The sequence below is a fragment of the Macaca nemestrina genome, chromosome 6 (genome assembly GCF_043159975.1).
Source record: "Macaca nemestrina isolate mMacNem1 chromosome 6, mMacNem.hap1, whole genome shotgun sequence".
Lineage (NCBI taxonomy): Eukaryota > Metazoa > Chordata > Mammalia > Primates > Cercopithecidae > Macaca > Macaca nemestrina.
This window is the reverse complement of record NC_092130.1, coordinates 98373537-98396940: the sequence shown is the minus strand read 5'-3', so window position 1 is coordinate 98396940 and position 23404 is coordinate 98373537. Positions and strand designations below refer to the sequence as shown.

At 41.9% G+C, this 23404-nt stretch overlaps 1 protein-coding gene across 3 annotated transcripts in view; it reads right to left on the bottom strand.

The window, feature by feature from the left end:
- Nucleotides 1–23404, bottom strand: part of LOC105475098 (LHFPL tetraspan subfamily member 2) — a 162953-nt gene that overhangs the window by 74295 nt on the left and 65254 nt on the right. For all 3 annotated transcript variants that reach the window (XM_011730095.3, XM_011730094.3, XM_024790778.2), the window contains one exon: nt 12055–12113. The gene's annotated coding sequence lies outside the window, so the exon portion shown is untranslated. The remainder of the gene's footprint in view (nt 1–12054; nt 12114–23404) is intronic.

The following is a 23404-nucleotide window of genomic DNA, read 5'->3' as shown; positions in this document are numbered from 1 at the left end:
GAAGTGGGTTGGCCACAAATGGTGCATGCCTTTGGACATTCGTGTGGGAGAAATGGTAAAAGCAGGGACACAGCTTTCAGGACTTTCGCAAGGTGACCTCTCCTGCCTACCTTCACAACTTCGCCATCTCATGTATCTGTCACCCCACACCACTCACTACTTCCTAACCACATTCTGCACTTCACATCTCTTTGCCTTTGCCCACACTTGTCTCTGCCAGGACTGCCATTCCCCTCTTTCATCCCGTGGCAAAAGCTAGTCATTTTCAAGGCCCAGTTGAGAAGTCATGGCTCCAGCATGCCTTCTCCAACTGGCAAAATTGTTCCCTCCTCTGTCCCCAATATAATGAGTTGACCACAGCAGCAGTGACTTCTCTGCTTGTCCTTTCATGGCTGCGTTGGGAGCCTTTAAGAACGAGGACACTTTGGTACTGTTGGTCTAGCATCACACAATAGCTCTAAGTGATTTGATATCTGTAGTGTCCAGATCATATCCCCTCACCCCGTACATGACAAGAATGGAAGACCTGATAGGGTATTAGGATATATTTCCCATGTTGTATCAGCAAGGATTCTGCATTAATAAAATAGGAATAGAAAACACACAGCACAGAAGGATTCTTAAGGTCCACTGATAGCACTGATTCCACCTTCTTTCCTTCCCTAGGAATTTCCCCAAGTAATGAAGGTAGCTCTGTTCAGACTTGGCTGGCCACAGACTTCCGTCAGATTTTTGTTTTCTTCCAGATCTGACTGCATGGAAAAAACACCGTAATTTCCTTGTGGGCCTTGTTATAATTCTGTAGGCTGATTAGCTCTGAGGAAATTTCAACCCTACAAGGAGCCCTGACAATTCAGTTGTCCCATTGTGATTATAATGGTTTGTCAGTGTTTGCTGTTGAGGCACAATATGTCATTTTGGGAGCAACATTTAGACACCTCTCCAAGATTCTCCCTGCATTCCCCATTTCAGGATCAGTAGTATCAAATTCTTACCTCTTTCACATCTACTCCAGCATTGATCAAGCGCTGATCTATTTTAAGTACATTCCACTGGAAATCGCTGCATGTGCTTCCTTCCTGACCACTGAAGTGTCTCCCGTAGACAGACTTGTCTATCGATGTTGAAAACTTACAACAGTGCAAGGGGCAGACACTGTGCATGCCTGCTGCACCTCAAGCCCCTGTTCCCGCATATGCTTACAGCAGGCACCCAGGACTTCCACCCGAGGGCTCTCTTTTGGCCCCAACAGGAGTTGGCCCTTAAGTGCTGGTCTCAGAAGAAGTGGTTAATGACAGAGATGAGTTGGAGAGGACATATCCCAGAACTTGCTGGCCCAGCTGGGATAATTCTGACGGATGTCTCATAGAATTCACTAGAGATGGAGCCTCAGGTGCCCACAGCAGCAATGCCATCTCTTTATTGGCTCTCTTCTCCTATTTCACACCCCTATTCCCTTAACAACGTTTTCCAGGTTTACCTCCCAAGTCACCTACCTGCACTTGAATCCCTGCTGCAGAATCTGCTTTTGGGGAACCCAACCTAAGAAAAGTACCAGACAAAAGCCACTCGATACAGATAAGGGAAGGCAGACTCAATGGCAGCCCCAACATCAGGTATAGGAAAGATTTTCAGCAAGTAAAACACTGCCGTGGCTTATTCGTGCTGAGGAAACTTTCCATGTCACAGCCATAAGGAGCCTGACAGCCTCAGGAAGTGAACTGAGCTGTCTCAGATCTTGGGGAATTGTGTGTTATATGTGTTCTAAAAACGGATTGGATTTCAGGGGCTATTTCCAACTTCGATGGTATTAAATTTCCTTTTATTCTTCCCAGCACCATATTTCCAATAAGCCCTAAAAAAACTTACCCCTGAGGAAGGATATTTTGCTATCTTAATAAAGTCTTCCAATCCTTAGGAGACAAATCATATTTTCATCTCAAAAATATTAATTTTACTCCCTTAAAGAATCTTATGAAAATATTTGTATTTCTTGCCTGAGTTCCCTAGGAGGTAAGCTGAAAAACTAGCTAATAAAGGATAAAGCCAATGTAACAAAAAACAACACATATTGAAATATGGAAATAATTAAGGTCCCAAGAAAACATCAAGTCTTCATATCAAAAGCCCTTTAACTAGAAAGTATTGTCCAGGGACTCACATGACAAATATACATTAGACAGTATTCAAGGTGTGTTTTGCTTTAAACCAAGCAAGGAGGCAAAAACTTCATTTCTATAAATGGTAAGTAAATTAATAGGTGAGAATTCACTCCATACAGAGAATTTAAAATAGATTCCATTAAAGTAGCATACTCTGCAAAATATCAATTTTCATTTGTTTTAGAGAAATCTAGTTTATCCATTGTGTAAGACTGTATCTAATTGGGAAAACAGACATTCACTCATTCTGAAAGTGAAGCCTGGACTAAAAAAGGAGGAACACGGAAGGAGAACAGACAGGAATTCATAAAACCAATGGGATGTGGGCAGAGCGGGAAAGAGGGATTTCTGGTAGATGGGGTAAACAGTCTTTCTCCTGGGAGTGGAGACCCAGGCCACAGGGCCAGTCAAGAGAGAGGGAGAGCTTCATGTGGGGGCATGCTAAATTAAAAATGTCAGTGGGACACCAGAGGAAGACCCCAACAGGCAGCTGGCTGGATGGTTCTCCACCTGGAGGAGAGGGTCTGGCCTCTGAGTGGCAGCTGAAGCCACAGAGTGGGCCGGAAAAGCCAGAGGATGCAAAAAGATAAGGGAGAAAAGGGGGCCAAAGACGACCCAGAGACCTTGATGAAGGGGCAGGCAAAAGAAGTCAGCCAGGTAGACTGAGAAGAAACATCAGGAGAGGAGAAGCAGGTGAGAAGCACTTCATGGGGTCCATGAGCCAATACGTTCTCTTTCTTCTTCTTCTGACAATAGAAGTTATACCTCGTCTGCCCTGAAGAGGCAGAGTGGAATCAGAAGTACCAGGGCAGGATGAGGGTGACAATGAGGGGCTCACGAGGTGTGGGTGAGGTGGGAGGGGGCACCCACCGGGCAGAGCTAACTTTCCAGATGGGGGCAGTCACAACCAAGAAGCCGCATGAGAACTTTGAGTTGTGTTCCCTTTGATACTTCCACACCTGAGTTCCCCTCAAACGTAGGACACTTTTGTGTGAGTTAACAATTACAGAGCATATGATACATGTAAAATTATGCATTCCAATAAACTTTTCTAGGAAAATGGGCCAAGATCATAAATGTCACTATTATCATAAATGAGAGTTTCACCTAAAGGAAAAACATGAACGAACAATTCAGAAAAGACAAACTTCAACAGCTATTCTATTTAGGAAAACATTAGATGTGGTCAATAATAAAAACAGTAACAAAACGAGATGCCATTCTCACCTCACAAACTAGCAAAGACTTAAGAACTGATAACTCATTCCTGATGAGGGGGATATACAATGGGTGCTCTCTTACACTGCCAATGAGGGCCCAACTTCCCTGCAAATATGTTTTATAACTAAACAATAATATCTGTAAAAGGATATTCAAGGTTGATATTTAATGGTTTAAAAAAATCAGAAAACAACTCAAATGTCAAAATTAGAAAGCAGGTTAAAATGATTTAAGATATACATCATAAGACAGAATACTGAAGATTTCTGTAGAAAAGGAACTTATAATGACATGAGGAAATATTTATAATATTAACCAAAAAATAGCAACATAAAGTTATATACAGAGTAAGAACTCAGTTATGTAAAGAAAAGAATGTACAAAAAGGGATACTCTTAGGAACTTGAACAGATTAACAGTAGTGACCCCTAAGGGAACTGATTTTTTTCCCTGCACGCTTATACATTTCTGTATGAACTTGGGTGATTTTGATAACTGGGGGGACAGGTCACACATAAACAGCTTCTGGCAATTCTAATCCAGCCATTATAGTATATATGTAAGGGCTGTTGCTTGGCTTCAAGAGTATACCAGTGTTCGGCCGGGCATGGTGGCTCACGCCTGTAATCCCAGCACTTTGGGAGGCCAAGGCCAAGGCGGGCAGACCACAAGGTCAAGAGATCGAGACCATCCTGGCTAACACAGTGATACCCCGTCTCTACTAAAAATACAAAAAATTAGCCGGGCGTGTGGTGGGCGCCTGTAATCCCAGCTGCTCAGGAGGCTGAGGGGGGAAAACGGCATGAACCCAGGAGGCGGAGCTTGCAGTGAGCCGAGATCGCGCCACTGCACTCCAGCCTGGGCGGCAGAGCAAGACTCCGTCTCAAAAAAAAAAAAAAAAAAAAGAGTATACCAGTGTTCAAGGCCACCAGCGAAGACTGAATGTGACCTCTGGGCAGGTGAAAAACCATCTTAGATTTAAGATGTGCAGATGATGTAAATATGCAAGCATACAACACAGAATACCAGAGCACTGAAAGAAAGGCATAGCTTCTAGGGGTTTGCCCCAATGACTTTCTCTGTAACCATCCTTTTACCAAAATGCCTGCCAGTTTCCAGATGAATAAACTTAAATGTATCTGATGTGGGACATAATGGTCCAAAACTGATGACCCTGACCTTGAATGAGGAGAAGTCCATGAAAGCACTTGACCACCATCCTACACTGTGTCTTTCCAATCCACAGTCACTCCATGAGTGTTAGGAGAAAAATAGATTGGACTTCAACTGAATCACAGATGTAGTCTGAGAATGAAGCAAGGAGGGAGAATGTGGTGGCAAGGCAGACAGAGGGGATCAGCTCTTTCAGACTAGTCACATTAGATTCCTAACATGACCCTCAGTCATAGTTGCCTTCATTACGTGAAAGATGTAAATTAATGACAGGAAGTGCCCACCTCCTAACACCACTTGGCCACAGTTATAGAACAATTTGGATCAAAATCAGGTACGTTTCCAAGTTCACCTGGACTTGCCAAGTAGCCTTAAGAGTTTTTCACAGATTGTTCTGGGATGGTAACATAAGGTGCAGAGATGGGGCCAACCCCATTTTTAGAAGCTGCCTGCTACCTTGGCTCTGTAACATGCGCCAAGTGGCTGGCCTGTGGCTCTGGGGTTGCTGGTGCGAGCAGTGTCTGGAAGGACAGGACAGTTGTATGACTAACGGTTCCAACCAGCATCAGAGCATGAAAGAAAGCAAAGACTACAAAAACTTTATTGCAAGCTGAATTGAATGAATCCAAGAGAATATAGATTAAATCGATATTTAATTCAGTAGAGGTCAGTTTTAGTTAGGGAGTCATTATGACGTTTCAAAGAGCAGATACGGTATTTACGGGGGCAGCATCTCAGAACTTCAGGGATATGCTATTGCTTTCTTTAGTGGCAAGCAGGGTTTGCTGTGGTTTGGCATGGGCAATTATTTTAAATAAGAATACTAAATAAAAATGTGTACAGCTATTACCTATATTAACAAGCTTCATAAAAAGCATACATTCGTTATACAGGGATGATAAGGGAACACCCCTACACCATCCCAGTGTACACTCATTCATCTGAGTTCAATTAGACCACCTTCCTTTCTAGAAGCAATTCTTTAAAGTGGATTGTTAAAATAAAAAAGCTTTCTCAGGAAGGATTAGGGGGATTCTTCATGCAGATGGAATGACAACAGGAGCACCAACTGGAACCAAATCTACCTGCTGGGAGATTTGCATATAGCCTTTTTCATGGACTTTCACTGATCACAACAAAACTACACATTTTTCTTTTCAGAGACAGAGTCTTGCTATGTGGCCCAGGCTGGCCTCAAACTCCTGGGCTTACTCCCACCTCGGGCTCCTGAACACTGGGATTACAGGCACATGTCTGCACCAGGCTTATATATTTATTAATGTGAGATCCAAAACATCCCTGTGGACTAATCCGATTGGATGGAGGACAAGAATTCTTTGTGCAATAATCCATCAGACAGAAGGCCAGAATCCACCGGAAGATGGGCACTCTGGTCACATGAGCACTGAGAATAGTTATTTTCCACCTAGGGAAAACACGCATTCTTCTTAAGCCTCCAGGCTTCACCTCCTCTCCCCAAAGCAGACGACTTTTTTTCCCACTGCTCAAAAGAACTGAGCCACAACATAAGAATTATCTTAAGGCCTATTCCCTGTACTTTCAGCTTACCTATGGCAGCACACCTGCTGTGCCACAGAGAGCTGCCCTGTTCCTGTCCAAAGCTAACTCCATGGGCACCTGCCTCCATGAGTCTATGTTTCGTCAGCTGGCTGCAGCCCTGCCCACCCTACTCTCCCAAACCTCCCTTTTAGTCCTCATTTCTTGCCAGTGATGCCTTCCTATCTGCTTTCCTGGCCTCTCGTCAGCTGCTCCAGTGGTGCCTTCTTAATGTTCAACTTTACTTTTTGGCTTAAAAAAAAATTTGTGGCTTCCCAAATTATAAGTGGGCCATACTCCCAAATTCTTACAAAGCGGATATTATAGTTAAGCCCCCACTCACTCTTCAATTTGACCAACATTTACTGAGCAAATGTAAGTATCAGGCACTGTGCTAGATAGCCTATAATGTCAGACATTGCACTGGGCATCGAGGATATACTACAAAACTCACACCTGCCCTTGGGAAGTTTATAGTCCATCAAGGGAAGCAACTTTTCATAGAAAGAGAATACCCCTCTGGAGAGAAGCCCCAGAAGTCTCCTGTGGGATAGGCCTAGCTAGAAGTCTCATCAGAAAAAAGATACATTGTCAACATGCAAGTAACAAAATTAGAAAATGACAAAAGAACTGCATCCATTTTGTCTTCAATGCATTTAATTACTCTGATTTGTTTTGTTAAATCTTGAATATCACTGTCATTTCTACTTTATCATTTTTCCCCTCCAGGGACCCTATATTTGGTCCAACTTACCATCAAGTAAAGGGAGAAGGTTGTTACACTTTCTCTTAATAAATGCTTCCTATTCCTATTGACTGCTTCCAAATTGATGGTATAAATGTATTCTATATTCTAATATTGGAATTTAAGAAGATCAATTATCATAACAATTAAACTATGCAAAGAAAAGACACCTTTCTTTAGGTAAAGATTCTTCAAAAAATTTGATAATGGTTTCTATTTAATACAGAAATATCAATCCTGCTTAATTCCTAGATAGAGCTTTTAACTGTACCACCCATCTGCTCAGTCTGGAAAAATACAACAATGGCAATGTATTTGCTGTGGTTATTACACGAAAAAATACAGGCATCACAGATCGAGTACACACAATCAAAGAATTTTAACAAGGAAAGCAGCCAGTGTCTATTGGCACCAACTACAGAGGAACAGAATGACAGAGGTTAGCTATCCTCACCACCATTGCCTCATAAGGAATGTGGCCTATCCTCAAACCCAGACCAGAATGATTCTGAATCAAACACTCGACCCACTGCCTCTCAGAATGCACATAAGTGCCACTAGGGCATCAATGTGAAACACACATACTGATAACCTTACGTTGTATTATCTTCTCATGTTTCCTACACCTGCTGCTGAAAACTAAGCAGCTAGCCAGCAATCATGCCCTTGGCAATATATCTCCATATTTCTGGTACATGGTAAGAAGAGAGTGCAGAATCACTATGGGTAAATTAAAAGTCATTTTGTCCTAGATGACTGCTCCTAAACTGATCTCCTGGGGCACAGCAGTATGTGATACCAGGAACATGGTGCCTGCAACAAACGTCCAAGTCAACAATCATCAAGAAGGAGGATCATTTAGCTGAAAATACTGGTTTCATATCCTAGGGAGTGGTTGTGAGGGGAAGGCTCTGAGGGCTTCCCTTGACAGCTTCACAAAGCAGTGGAGGCCAAAGGACTGCAAGGAAAGCAAACATTGACCTTGAGCGATATTACACAAGGCTTAGGTAACTTGTTTGCTATGCATTTTTTCTTTTTTTCCCCCCCAATTTTGAATATTTAAAACATTTCTCAAACTTGTTAATTGGCATACTATGAACAAAACCTTAAAAAAAGAAAAAACCCAACTTTCATAATCGTCAAAAACGAATAGGGAAAATAGTATTTTACTTGATAAATTAGAAGCTATCCAATTCTATGATGCTCTAGAATAGCACTGTGCAATAAAAATATTACTGTAAGTCATGTGTATTAAAATTTTTATAGCAACATTAAAAAGCATAAAGAAACCAATTTTAATAAATTTCATATAACTCAAAATATGTAGAACATTATGATTTTGACATGTGATCAGCATAAAAATTATTAATGGAATTTTTACATTCTTCTAATACTTAACACTTCAAAATCTTGTGCATTTTGCACTTATTGCACATTTCAATTAAGGCACAAAATTTCCATCAGGAAAAATTGATTTGGTTTAAAATTTATAAAATTTACAGTTGAAAAAGTAGAATCACATATGAAAGTTGTTCCAAATATACTTAAACTTTTGCCAAAAACCAAATCGACTCTCAGTTCTAAATTTTCAAGTAAGTAGGATGAAAACTTTGGTGCCTCAGTCGCACTAGCCATATGTCAAGTGCTCAGCAGCCACACAGGGAGACACTAACGGGGAGATACGACCGAATCGGATGGTGCAGGTATAGCGCTTTCACTTTGCCCCTTCGGCTAGAATTCCCCTAGATGGGAAGAGACCTGTCCCCAGTTCACCTGTGAAGAGAACCCAGGAAGACCAACTCCCAGTGCTGCATTCGCCCACGAGGGAGTCCCACCTTGTGGGGGTCATCCTCAGTTTATTCAGATCATCTTCCCTGGTCCAAACTTGCATAACATGATAAAAGGCAGCTCAACAAGACACAGTTCAAACACGAGGGGTTTTAAGACTGTGGATATTTTTTCATGTCTGATTCTCTGCCTCCCTTCTTATGTCCTAGTGAATTTACGAGCATGTATACCGATATTCATTAGGTGCTAGTTCTGTATGCCCCAGTATTCAAACAGTACATCATTTACTCTCAGAGCAATCAGGTGAGATAGGTGAGAACTAGACAGGGTGACAGTCACTTGCTCAAGGACATTCACCTAATTATGGTGACAGTCACTTGCTCAAGGACATTCACCTAATTATAAGTGGTTAGAGCAGGGATTTAAGCCCAGAGAGTCTGGATTAAAAGCATGCCTAGCAGGGGCCGCTTATGCTGATCACCCACCCTAAATTCACACTTTTCAAAGCCTTCTCACAATTCTCATGGAATAGGCAGGCAAAACTGAGCAGGTATTACCCTTGCCACTTTGTCAGTGAGGCACAGGTGGTAAGAGATTCGCCCAAAGAGGCACAGCAAGAGCCTGGCAGAGCAAGCCCTCAGATTCCACATCCTGTGCTCTTTCCACGATACCCAGTGCCAGGGAACCAGCAGAGGAATACCTGCTGTTTACTACGTACCACACACATTCCTATCTTTATGTTGGTCAATCTTCCCACCACTTTGGGAAGAAGGGATTATCCATGAGTAGAGATGAGAATTCCACATGGCAATGAAAAGTGCCCTAGGTCACAGAGCCTGCTGGTGCCACAGCTGGGGTCCCAATCCAGGTCCGTGTCCACAGAGACGGAACCTCTGCCAAGGATCGCCTAACATCAGGCTCGCCCCAGACTGCAACTGTGCTCTTCGCTCAAAAGAAACCTTCCACTAAGTCATATAACGTGACTAACTACATAACAGAAAGCAGGATCACCAACATGGCGAAACCCAGTATCTGCTAAAAATACAGAAATCAGCCGGGCGTGGTGGCAGATGCCTGTAATCCCAGCTACTTGGGAGGCTGGGGCAGAAGAATTGCTCGAACCGGGGAGGCAGAGGCTGCAGTGAGCCAAGCTCACGTCACTGCACTCCAGCCTGAGCGACAGAGTGAGATTCCACCTCAAAAAAAAAAAAAAAAAAAAAGCAGGATCAGATTGCTCTACAATTCAGACACCATTAATTCAGAATGTCTGTTCTTGTGTTTATCTGACTTGATAAAGTGTTATTGTATTTCCATGGGATGAATTCACAACCTAAAAAAAAAAAGACACAGAGAAGGCTGGTTCTATTAGATTAAGTATTCAGAGAGGGGGCATTTTAAGGGAACACACCACTTTTAATTTACCACATTTAATTTAACCACATTTAAGGGAACACAGCAGAATGAAATTGGCTTTTCCCCAGAGCAGGAATAAATAGGCCAGTCTGGCAGTGACCACGGTGACCACTCACAAAGGGGGGACTAAGCCATTACTGGGAAACACGTGAGAAGTGTAGAGCCTCTTCACTCGGGTTTTCACACTCCTGAAATAACAGGTAAAATGAAAATCGCTCCTGTTACCACTCAGGCAGACAGTGCGCGGGAGTAGAAACAAATGCCCCTCCCCAGCACAGACCTGCCTCCGATGAGAGTATCTGCAGTTGTAGAACTATATGAGCAAAAACCAGACCTCACTACCAAACCCAATGTCACCTAGCTGACGAGCATCTGAAATTTTGCATCTGAGCAGCACATGGCAGTATTATTAGCCAAACTTTAAACAGGTTTATGAGCAACTGGTTCAGAAAATCACATGTAATAAGTTCCTTAATTTCACCATACAGGCAAAGGTATACATTTTTATTAATAGAAAATTAGTTTCGCCCACCTCCACTACATAAAGATGGAGTAGATAAAGATTATCAGTTTGGGCTGACCATGGTGGCTCACACCTGTAATCCTAGCACTTTGGGAAGCTGAGGTGGGCAGATCACTTGAGGTCAGGAGTTCAAGACCAGCCTGGCCAACATGGTGAAACCCCGTCTCTAATAAAAATACCAAAATTAGCCAGGTATAGTGGTGCACGCCTGTAGTCCCAGCTACTCTACTCAGGAGGCTGAGGCAGGAGAATCACGTGAACCCAGGAGGTGGAGGTTGCAGTGAGCTGAGATCACACCACTGCACTTCAGCCTGGGTGACAGAGCCAGACTTCACCTCAAAAAAAAAAAAAAAAAAAAAAAAAAGATTATCAGTTTGATAAAGTGCCAATGATTAGCCTGCTCAGGACACCACCTGTCTCAGGTCAGCCCTGGCATTCCAATGAGAAGGAATTCTGCTCAAATAGTTTCATAACACACAAGTATTTACAATTCCCATTTAACAACAACAAAAAAACCCTCAAGCTTCCTAACCTAAGCAATAGAAGTTGTTAGAACAACTTAACATTTGAGGAGTCACCAGTTCATTTCATAACATAAGAGCAATTTTTCCTTCCCTAGAATCTGCAAGCTAAAAGAGTTTCCTACAAATGAGATGGTGTCTGTGAAAATGCTGTGTGTAAATCCCCTCCACATGGCAGACCCTCCTGAAAAGGGTGTCAGTAAGTCCCAAATCCATACCTTGAGCTGGCTTCTTTGGACTGAGCCGAACTTCCAGTTTGTAACAAGACCCAAGAGGACCTGGCTGAATAGGCCTCTCCCTTGGGAGAAACAGAGCTGGATCAAAGTCTTTTGGGACAATTATTTGACTATGTACTCCCTTGATTTTCTTAAATGTGTATTGTACAAGATTACTCAACCTCTATTATCTTAACTAATATTTTCAAAAAGTGACCTTTATAAATTAGAACCTGTAGAATTAATCATAAATCACCTATTAGTCAACTGCCTTCAACTTTTATTCCCACAATCCTTCCGAAGATATGAGCTATCATTGAGTAATAAAATTGGGTAATTTTAATCAGCTATCTCTACTTTCTCTGTCTGAGAAAAATGATAAAAATGATGAAATGGTCCACAGAGAAGCTCAAAAGGAAAGACAACTTAAATTCAGCTATGCCTACTATAAAGAGCTCTGAAACTTGGGTATGAAGGGTGACAAACAAAGCATATTAGATTTGAAGTGTGGCAACTATAGCATTGAATTTAATACCATTTATGAAACTTCACAGGGTTGTTTATAACATTTATGTATGCTCATCTAAGTGATGTTTCTAGCCCTAAAAAAATTAGTGCTTACCACACAGGGTTCAAAAGTTTGAAACACTGCATCTTTTTCAAGAAGTTGCCATTCACTGGAAAATTGTTTCCAAACAATCACCAACAATAAGGTCATCTGATTTCATTTACTTACCTATTTATATCTGTAGGAATGCTGGGAAGTCTTAACGAACAACTTCAGGAAAATGCCACCTGGAAAAACAAATTGAACAAAGAGTTAGATTTTAAACACACATACACACACAAAGACTTAGCATGCAATTTTATATCTCATTAAAATATGTGACATTTCAAATATTGGTCCCTAGGCAGCACACAGCTCAACTGGCATTAGAACACGGCCGCTCCCGCCCAGGAACACCAACACACGAACACAGGGTCCAAACCACTGATGAACTAGAAAAAGTAAAAGGCCAGGGGAGAATGTCCAGCCTGTGAACATGTACCTAATTACATCCTTTCCTTTCCCCTCACAAGGGGACCAACTTAAAAATATAATTTGTGTCCTGGAGGATACTTTAATGAATGACCATAAAAAGGCTCAAAAATCCAGAAACAAATTAAGAAATAAAATACGAAATTGTGACTGAAGAAACTATCCTAGCAGCACTTTATATCCTTTTCAGTTATGCAGGTTAAGTTCTAAAGTTAAATTCACAAAGATGTCAAGACTGGGAAAGTGGAAAAAGGGCCATTTTTAGAAAAACCCTAACATAGTAAAAATAAAAGTTGAAAAGTAAGAACTTATTTAATGATTAGTTTATTTAGAAATCAAGGATTCCTTCTGGTGGTCTCAAAGTCTTTAGGGAACCCTTAGAAACTTATAAGCCTACTAATACATTCACAAAACAGAGAATCCTCAAATATCTCTTCAGCATTGCTTTGGAATATTAAACATAAATGGAATAAATTTCTAACATAAAATGTCACAATTACCATTTGTTGAAAATCTATTATGCACCTGGGACTGTTATAGGAACATATTACAACCTTTCTAGACAAAGATACCCATTAACAGATGGGGAAACTGATGTTAAAAGAAGTAGAGAACCTTCCTCAATACCACAGGATCCAGGGTTTCCAAACATGCCTTTTTCCTCCTATCAGATAATCTTGCTCTTAAAAGAATCTCTTCCATTCTACAAAGCCTATTGGTCACCTCCCCAGATAGAAACCACATATTCCTTAATGCAAACTCTAACAGAAATTGGCTAGCAGATGACCAGCCAATTAGCTTTTTCTTTTAGGACATTTAAAAGTAATTTCTTCATTTAAAAATGATTAGGCTTACGTTATTTAGGACTACAAGGTAACACTGGATATGAGTAAATATTTAGAAAAAAAGCATTTTGAGTTCATGAGATATTAAAAATGCAACTGGGGTGTATAAATATGTATAATTCCACATAAGGTAAATTAAACAGAAAATGTTCAACAGCCTCAATTCCACTGATAAGCAGGAAAACAAGAAGTCCCCATGCTTATTTTCTATAATCAGATTTTCAAATACAGCCATGAGATAATAATCAAAATCTATAATATCAAGCTATGACTGTCCACACTAATATGCAGATGAGCAGCTTCATATCAGCAGCACCAGTGTTAATCAAAAGTGTACCTGAGGTTGAAAAGCCAGTGGTGGCACAAAGCCTCCTCTATCACATCATTTTAGCTTAGTAATAAACTTGAAGATACAAGACAACAGTCATTCGGTTTCACTTTAACAAAAATATACAAAAGAATTCTGAATTCATAAAGTCCTTTGTTATAATAGTTAAGGAAACTATGACTTTTTTTTTTTTTTTTTTTTTTTTGGAGACAGAGTCTCCCTGTCACCCAGGCTGGAGTACAATGGCGTGATCTCAGCTCACTGGAACCTCCACCTCCTGGGTTCAAGCAATTCTCCTGCCTCAGCTTCCCGAGTAGCTGGGATTACAGGCATGTGCCACCACCCCCAACTAATTTTTGTGTTTTTAGTAGAGACGAGGTTTCACCATGTTAGCCAGGCTGGTCTTGAACTTCTGACCTCAAGTGATCTGCCCACCTCGGCCTCCCAAAGTGCTGGGATTACAGGCGTGAGCCACTGCGCCTGGCAAAACTATGACTTTTTACAAATGGTTCTTTGTTAACTTAATTACTTGCTAAATTCTAAGCATTTCCCACAATTTTATTTTACCCTGTAGGGGAAGTAATGATCAATATTTTTATCTGGAAATGGCTTCTGTGAAATATGCCACTAGGATTATTATGAATGGGTCTGTTATAAATGGAGTTCTTGATCAACATTTCCTTATTTCTAAAAGCTAAATGAGTCACAACAAAATGAGTCACTTCAACCTTGGTACTGTTCAAAATTCAAAGATAACATTTTTTAAAATCTCCTTTTTTTACATATAAAGCAAGCAAAGCTCTGGACAGTTAAGACAGTCAAGACCCTAACAGTAACAGAGAAGGCAGAATTGTATCCCAGTTCCCACCTAAAGCTTTCCAAATTCACACTGGCAGTAAAAAGCATTTTCTAGAATAAATTAATTTGACCCAAAGCTTTGAAGATAAAAGGCATTTAGGAATAGGTTCTTAGTATCATGATTAAGCTTTTTTGACAAAGTAGTAATATCTTGTGAAACCACCAAAGTAATCAGGAAGATAAAAACATGCCAATTCTGTTCTGGGTTTGGTTTGTTTACAGGGTGTGATTTTCATTTTTTTTTAAATACGCTATTTCGAAAATACAGTATACTAAAAATATACTAAGTCACAGACACTTCAAACATTCACCCAATAAGTTAATATATTAGGACTGTCAGGCACTGTTCTACGTATTAGAACAGCGTCATTATTTCTAGTTTTAATCTTGGCATCTGTTTTTTAGAAACATTGGTCTGTTATTACTTAAAGTTTATGAAGTAATAAGAGACCAATGTTTCTGAAAAACAATTTTTGTGAATTAACTCATTTGCTTTCACAAAACCCCCGAAGTAGCTACCAGTATTATCCCATTTTAAAGATGAGGAAGCAGGCAAAAAGAAACTTAATCTTACCAAAAGTTACATGGCTTGCAAGAAGTGGTATTAATATTCAAATCTGCATACATGATCACATTTTATTCTAACAACTATATAATGCAAGCAGGAGAGAAAATTTTGGCCTCATTTTAACTATGAGGGAAACGAATTCCTGAGGAATAAGGGCTGGCTTCCTCAAAGGCATGCAGCTAGTCAGTAACAGGGGTCAAGAACTGCTAGGGGCACCTACTGCTAAGACTGTACTGCTTTTTCATTTGTTCATTTTTGTCTTGGATTCTATAAATCAACGTGTAAAACTCAGTGTAAAGAGTGTGGTCCCTCTAATCACTGAGAAGACACTTCAGGATCCTCTCATGGCGTGTGCTGACGACAAGAACATCAATTAGAGCACATACAAAAGTATTCTCACGCTGCCAGGTCACCTTTTCTCCATTTTCCTAAATGCAAATATGGGTTTTTTTTCACTTACTGGTAGTTAAACACATGGGTTCATGTAAATATTGGTCTTTATCTGTATATATGTATATTATTAGTCTGCATGGCCATTTATAGTCCAATCAAAGTAGGCACTGTTTATTCCAAAAACAATCTAAATAAAATTAAAACTACTGTGTTTTTGCACATTAAGGAGTTAAAAAATCTTCACTTCCCATTCATCTCCATTTGGGCTGCATGCCCTTCTGTTACACTTCCGGATGTCAGGAGAAACAATAGCTGCCTTTAATGCCGCACAGCGATCACGGCCCCCACGTGACGGGCACCAGCACTTACTTATTGAATTGAATTGCCAAAAACAGGAAGCAGAGTTGTAAGACCCCTTTCTCAGTTACAGATTGCTAAGACTTGCAGTGCACTGATTCGAACTGTTTCATGTTACTCTGTAAAACTAGAACCAAGGAGTAAAAATTACCTTGGAAATGACAGGGGTAAATTTCGGCTGAATGAAGAAAGAACTTTGTAATAAACAGAGTTGCCCCAAGGTGGTCCACGTTGCCTCTAGGGTGGGTTAAGAAACAGCAGGTCATAATCACAGAGGCTACAGAGGGGGAAAGTCTCAGCAACTGTCCTCTCACAATCCTTCCCTGAGACCTGAGGTCTATGCCCATCCACAGCAAGAACGGGAGCTTCATGGCAGAGCACTGTATGTCACAGGACGCTCTGCGATTCATTTTCTCATTTTATAGGCACTATTACTAAAAGGGGGCCGGAGTGTGGGTGGGGAGACACATCTTTATTATCCCCATTTTATAAACCAGGAATCTGAACCACTTAAGCTAAATCACACCCTTAGTAATGCTAGAATATGGGCTCCAATCTAGGGCTTCTGACCCCCCAGGCAGGCCAGTGTATTTCCAGCTAGGCAATACTGCAACAACCAACATAAGATGCCTGCAACCATTATTTTTATTAAGTATCATCTCCCCATATTAAGATCAGGGGCAAGGATGGGCCCCAAAGACCTGAAGCACCGAGGCAAATACCAAAGCAAAATTAGCTAAAAGAAAAATACAGTAAGAGCTCTGCTACTCTCACAAAACCATCCCTTCTACCTGACTAGGAAGAGCTCATTGTATTTTCTGTAGACGCACTCTCTAAGGCTCTATTTACATGAGTCATCTAAAGGAGTAATTGTCCAAATTCTACTTTACTGTGCTCTACTGATACAACAAGTGCTCGGGGAAATCTGTTCACATTTTAAGGGGAGTCCGTGACAGCATACTAAGCACAAAGAGCACTCCTCGTTTCTGCAGCCAAAGCACTAATCGTTGCTCCAGAACTAGGCTGGTGGTAACTTTTTTTAAAGTCTGAAATGCGTTCTCTGACAACAGGTCCAGGACAACCTCACAATTGTGTCTGACAACAGGAGTTTAACAGAACTGGGTCAGCCACTGAAGGATTGCTGAACCTTGCAAGATTTTCAAGGAAAGACATGAGAGTGTCAAGTTTCATGAACCATCTACCAAGCACAGAGAGTGGCAGCCTGCCAAAGGCTGAACTGTGTTAAATGCACGTGAGACGCTGGGAACCTGAACCCCAACAATGCCAGCCCTGCCACTCAACCACGGTGGTGAAAGACTGAGGTTCAAGTTTCCGAAGACCTCACGGACTCTAAGCCAAATGTTGCTAATCAGGAAAACGTCCTTCTTCTCTTAAGGAAGGAGAAACTCCTTGATTCAAACATTATCCCATCAACGTGAAGCTGTTAGAGAGTATGTTTTTAAATATCTAGGTACAACAGAATAGCTATAATGTGCCAGCCACGAGTCATATTCAATTATACTGCTTTTTAACATGCCAGGTTTGCACATCAAAACACTGCTATTGTTAGTCCCACACAGCTGGGACCATGTTCATTCACATAATTCTTACCTCTTCCCCAATATTTAGTTATAAATCTATGGGACAACAAGGTCCTTGAGAACAAAACTAATTCTAGCTTACTCCTCTCCAAATCTCTTGCACTCAACACAGGGCATGACATAGAGTAGACAATTCATAAATGTTTACTGAATAAACAAAAGGATCATTACACCATGAACATTTCCTACAAATAGTAGTTAGAAAAGTCAGGCTACGTAGAAGAAAGAAATACTGGGTTAACGAGAGTGGAGAAAATCATCAGGTAAACATGAGAGCAGGAATTCCAGCATGAGAAGAAAGCGCAGGAGGCAAGGAGGAATCGCAGGCAGCAATGAAGCACTGAGTAGCAGTGACGCTGTCCAAGGCAGGGGGGATCCTCCAGTGGGTATGTTTCCAAAACACCAGTGTCTGGACCCACCTCTGTGAACTCCTTCTATTGTAGAGTAGCCCTAGACTATGAGTGATGAAGGAGAGTGACAGGGGAGCAAGTGTGTATAGGCAATTCTGAAAACCCTCCTCCAGATGACAACTACTCAATCGTCTTGCTTTTTTTTTAAACCTTGAATATACATATCATCATTTTGCAAGACAGAAACTACTGTGAATAGTGTTGAGCACGAGCAATGTGCAAACCTCATCAAATATCCTACTTGTTCGAGAATAGGTTATTTAAGATCCACAGACACAGGGCATTACAGGCAGACAGGTGAGTGCAACACTCTTGGGGAATAGGCCAGACAAACAGGTGGCCGCAGTGAATAACTCGGGCTATAAGTGCTGACAAGCGCTTTCTGTGCCTGACAGTTCTTCGTGGTCTGCATTCCAAATCTAAGCATAAGCTTTAAGTAATAACAGACCAACGTTTCTGAAAAGCAGATGCCAAGATTAAAACTAGAAGACAAGACACAGACTAAGGGAGATGTAGGGAAGGAACACTCTCTTGGAGGCATCTGGAAAGAGAAGAAGGTGGAAAAGCCTCTGGTTCTTTCTTGCATCTTTCCTTTTCCAAAGGCAGCACTCAAAATCAGAGACGTGGAAACTGTCCTCTTAAAACACACCCATTCCCAGCTCATCTGTCCTGGAGTTTGCTGCACACTCCCCATCACAGGTCATGGTGTTGTGCTCCTCTCCTTTTTTGGCCTGTGTGGACCCTGAATTCGATGCTGCATTCTGAAAACCTCAGATTTGAGGCCCAGGGCATCTGCCTCTGTAACTATCTTGCCTCTATATCCTTCCCAACTCCATGCATGAAACTTTGCTCAAGACCCAACTTCAGTGTCGTCTTCCATGCAGCCTTCTCTGAACCCACCCTCGCCTCTGCCCTCTCCATGCCTTCTCTGAGCTCACGCGGCTCAGAGAGTGGTAGGGGTCACATCCACCACACTAATAATTATTCGCTTGTCTATCTCCCTGTTTCAAGTCCATCCACTCATTTCACGGCTCACATTTACAAACTGTGGCTTGGGGTGACATCCAAAAATGACCTGTTTGTCCTTGACTGAGAAGGACTAACAGAGGGTGAGGCAGACCCCCCCAAAATCACAGATATTCATACTTGTCCCTTGCTTCATTCAAATCTCCATTCAAACATTATCTCCTTCCCTGACCACCCTCGCTAAAAGTGCAACACACCCCTCTGTGCCTCCAGCACTGCCTGTCCACAGCTCTCACCACTGCCTGACGTCCATCCATATGGATGGATAAGGTGGATACACAGAGACAGAAATGTCTAGCTAGGTAAGTACAGAAATAGAGCTGAATTTTTAAGTTAGTTGTCTATCCAATAGGATGTAAGCTCCCAGAAGACAAGGCTTTTAATCAGTTTTGGTCTATGATATACAGATCCCTAACACCAGTAATGGTGCCTGAGAAAGAATGCATTCTCTCAGTAAATATCAGTTGATGAATACACGCGTGGGCAGATGATAATGTCTTGACCAAACACTGGGGGAAAAGGAGATCAGACGAGACAGCAAGGACATTTTGCTCTGCTGAAGCTTTGAAGGTTTGAAGTACCTAGCTGGGCAACCTGGTAGAGGGGATTCCAGTAGCGCAGGCAATATAGTTTGGAAAACTGCCAACATATAGGAGGTGACTGAAGTCATAGGTAAGAGTGAGATTACCCCCAGAAAAGCATGTGAAGTAAGGAAGGAAAGAGCTGGCTATATAGTAAAAAGAAAAAATATCATCTACCTCAGAGGGATGTATGTATTAGAGGAGTTAGTGCATATGAAATACCTGAGCTATCTCTTCAAGACTCCACCAAATAATTCTACAAAGTATGCTATATATGTAGGTGTATATATATACATATGTGTGTGTATACGTATATACATATACGTATATACATAGGTGTATATATGTATATACATATATACACACACACACTAACTAAATATATGAGGACATTGTAAGACTGCAAAAGACCACTTTCAGTGCCAAATGACAAGCATTTGGGCACAGCGTGGACCTAAAAATTGAACATTTACACGAGGCTGTGTTTTTCTTTTGTAGGGCTAGGAGTTACTCAAGAGTTGTTCAGAGTTTAACAGATACTCTATTTAACAGATACGGAGTTTAACAGATACTCTTGCATTATCTACAGCAGCAGTTCCCAACCTTTTTGCCACCAGGGACCTGTTTCCTGGAAGACAGTTTTTCTATGGGCAGTGGGTGGGGAAAGATGGTTTCAGGATGAAACTGTTCCACCTTAGATCATCAGGCATTAGATTCTCATAAGGAGCATGCAAGTTAGGTTCCTCGCACGCACAGTTCACAATAGGGTGTGTGCTCCTATGAGGATCTAATGCTGCTGCTGAGCTGACAGGAGGCGGGGCTCAGGCCATAGTGCTCGCTCACCCGGTCCTGCTGTGCAGCCTGGGTCCCAAAAAGGCTTGGGGACCCAAGACCTACAGTGTGAAATAACACCACATTGCTTCTTCTTATCTAGTGGGGAAGAGAAAACAGGCAGGAACTCAATTTCCTGGAACGGGACATACAAGGAAAAAACTCATTCTACAAGATCCGTGAACAGAATTGTCTACCATGGTGGGTGCAAGCACTATAGTGACAGCCTTAAGCCCAGTCCACGAGGAGAAGAACTTCTTGGCACAGACTATGTGACATATGTGGCATTTCAGCTAAACCGAAAGGATGACTTAAATGTAAAGGTCCAATTTTAAGATAGAAAAAAATACTGGTTGGCTTAGGTGGTTAGCTTTTAAGTTTGCAACTAACTATAGCTTAACTAAAAATAACCACCCCAAGTGAATGGCAGAGAAACAAGCGTGACTACGGCTGCCCCACTTAGAAGAGTTGGTCAGGGAAGTTGAGGCCAACACACTCAACCACTGAAACAGCAGGGAAGGGCATGTTGGAGGTATCTCTGCAGAGGGGGTCTCTCAGCAGAGGGACCTGTAAGTTTCACCGGTTAGGGCGGAGGGGGAGTGAGCAGAGCTCCTCCACAGCTACAACCAGCCGTGGCTGCTTTTATCTTTTTTCCCCCGTGTAAGAATCTGACTTAACATTTTGAAGAAAGCACTCATCGTTGAAATAAACACTTTGGAAGCCACTGCCCTGGACCCAATTAATTCTGGGGGAAAAATAAATCACAAGTTTTAAAATTCTAACTTTTATGTCCATTTAAAAATTGATTCAAGATTATCTTGATGATGGCTACCATGGGAGTAAGTTTGTGCAGAGATTAAGAAGTTTTAGAATTCTGTAATGTTTGAATTTTGTGTAATAGAAACGAACACTTTACTCATCAAAAGGGCCTGAGATCATTTACTTCAAACTACGTGTCTTTCCTATATTTTATAGGAAACAAATTATAACTAAATCCAATAGAAGCAAATATCCAAAATAGAAGCAAATTTCTCTTTTAATGCCAGCTCTTCTCCCAGTTGCCAAAGAGGAGGAGAGTATGCTCACAACGAGAACTATGAAGCATTATTTCCATAATGTCTGTTCTAACTTAGAGGAGGGAAGTTTTGTCTTCAGACTGAAGAGGTCCACTAACAGTGGGCGTGAAGACAGTAGTCCGTGGGGAGTATTTCACATTTCCCTTTAGCTGTTAAGGACGTGGGGAGGGTGCCCTCTGTACACCAGGCCCAGCCCTCCGGCAGCAGGGTAAAGGCTCGGCTTGGCCCCAGGAGGAAAGGCTGAGTTGGGATCTCCTTCCGTGCCCTCTAACCCTTCCCTGTGACCCATGGCACACATGTGAGAGCCAGTTGGTCAGGGTTAAAAGTACAGTCTGGCCAGAGGGCCCAGCCCAGCTAACTGGCCCACATAGCAACTGAACCCTGACCCTGGCCTCACCATCTCCATTCTCGAACCAAATGTGTTAATTGGCTGCAGATTCTTGAACTATGTCTCAGATGCATTTCCCAACTAACAACAACAACAAAGTGATGGGACATAATTTTGTCTAGTAAGGGAAAACGGTTTTAACTAAACCACTGCTGACCAGCAAATTCAACAACAATCAGTGGTAAACAACCACCTACAATTGATTGAAGTCCTTTTCGCCACAGATTCTTCTGTGCTAAAGGGTTGTAGATGCCTTGCTGAAACCTTCAGAAAACGCTGTCCTCAGGGGCAATTCTGCTAACGCATGCTTTCATTCCTGAGCTTTCGCTCGCGTGAAGTGAAGGCTACTCATGCTAACGCAGGGTGATGCGTCCTCTCTCCAGACCTGTCCTTGCTGTGCGTCACCAAACACCTCACCACCTCAGTCTCTCTGTGTGACTCAGAACTGCTGGCTGTCAGGGCAGGAAGGACCTCAGAGAGACTCTGGCCCAAAGTCATCATTTCATAAAGGAATCCAGAGACATAAAGTGACAAAAGGTCTTGGTGGCAGAGCTAGGGACTGCAAAACAGACACTGCCTCCTAATCCTGTGTTCTTCCCAGTGGATTATAGAACAGACTGCTCAGCTGTGCCTCAGGGACCAAGTGGCAAGGAGGAGGCTGCGGGCAACCCCCATTCCAGGGCAGCAGCTCTTAACCTGTTTCCTATATTAGGGTTAAACACAAGATTTCATTTGAAAGAAAGGGCTCTGCTGTAAATAAACAAACATCTTGAAAACCAACACACAGAGGGCCAGGCGCGGTGGCTCAAGCCTGTAATCCCATCACAGGGAGGCCGAGGCGGGCGGATCATGAGGTCAGGAGATCGAGACCATCCTGGCGAACATGGTGAAACCGCATCTCTACTAAGAATACAAAAAAGTTAGCCGGCGTGGTGGCACACGCCTGTAGTCCCAGCTACTCGGGAGGCTGAGGCAGGAGAATCGCTTGAACCTGGAAGGCAGAGGTTGCAGTGAGCCAAGACTGTGCCACTGCACTACAGCCTGGGTGACAGAGCAAGACTCCATCTCAAAAAAAGAAAACCACCACATGGCAAAACTAACTCCACAAAATGTTAAAGGAGAGAAATAACTAAAAACGGAGGTTTTATTTTAATGAGTGTGTCTTTTTAAAACGGAACAAGCAAAGAAAACAGCACTAAAACAAAATGTTATAGCTTAGAGTTCTCTCCTTCATTTTCCCCTGACCAGGAAAATAACACACACACTACAAAAGACAAACAGAAGAAAAACAAAGGGAAGATAGTGTAATTTAGTTTCTACGTCTCTGGAAAAGTCTTTATCCTGCACAGACTGGACAATTTCAAGAAGGAGAGTTGCAGATGACATTTAATCTTCTAATTTAAATTTGTAAAACTTTCTCTTTGGAGACAGGGTCTTGCGCTGTCGCCCACGCTGGAGCGCAGTGGCCTGGTGCAATCTTACAGGCGTGAGCCACTGTGCCCAGCCAAAATATGTAAGATAAATCTTCACTCGAAAAAGAATGAAAGAAATTAGAGTCTTCATAAATTACCCATGAAAAAGTAAATAAATACGTAAAGGTAAGTCTCCCAATTTTGCTTTTTGCTCTTCTGTCTGCCGAGCACCTTTAACACCTTTAACCTTGAACAGCCTTCAATTCCTCCCATTCCTAAAAGCACAAGTCCTCCGCACAGGTGCTGAGAAGCCACAAGCTGTGTCTCTTTAAGGGCAGTGGAGGGAGGGAAACTGGTTTGCCACTCTGTGGTA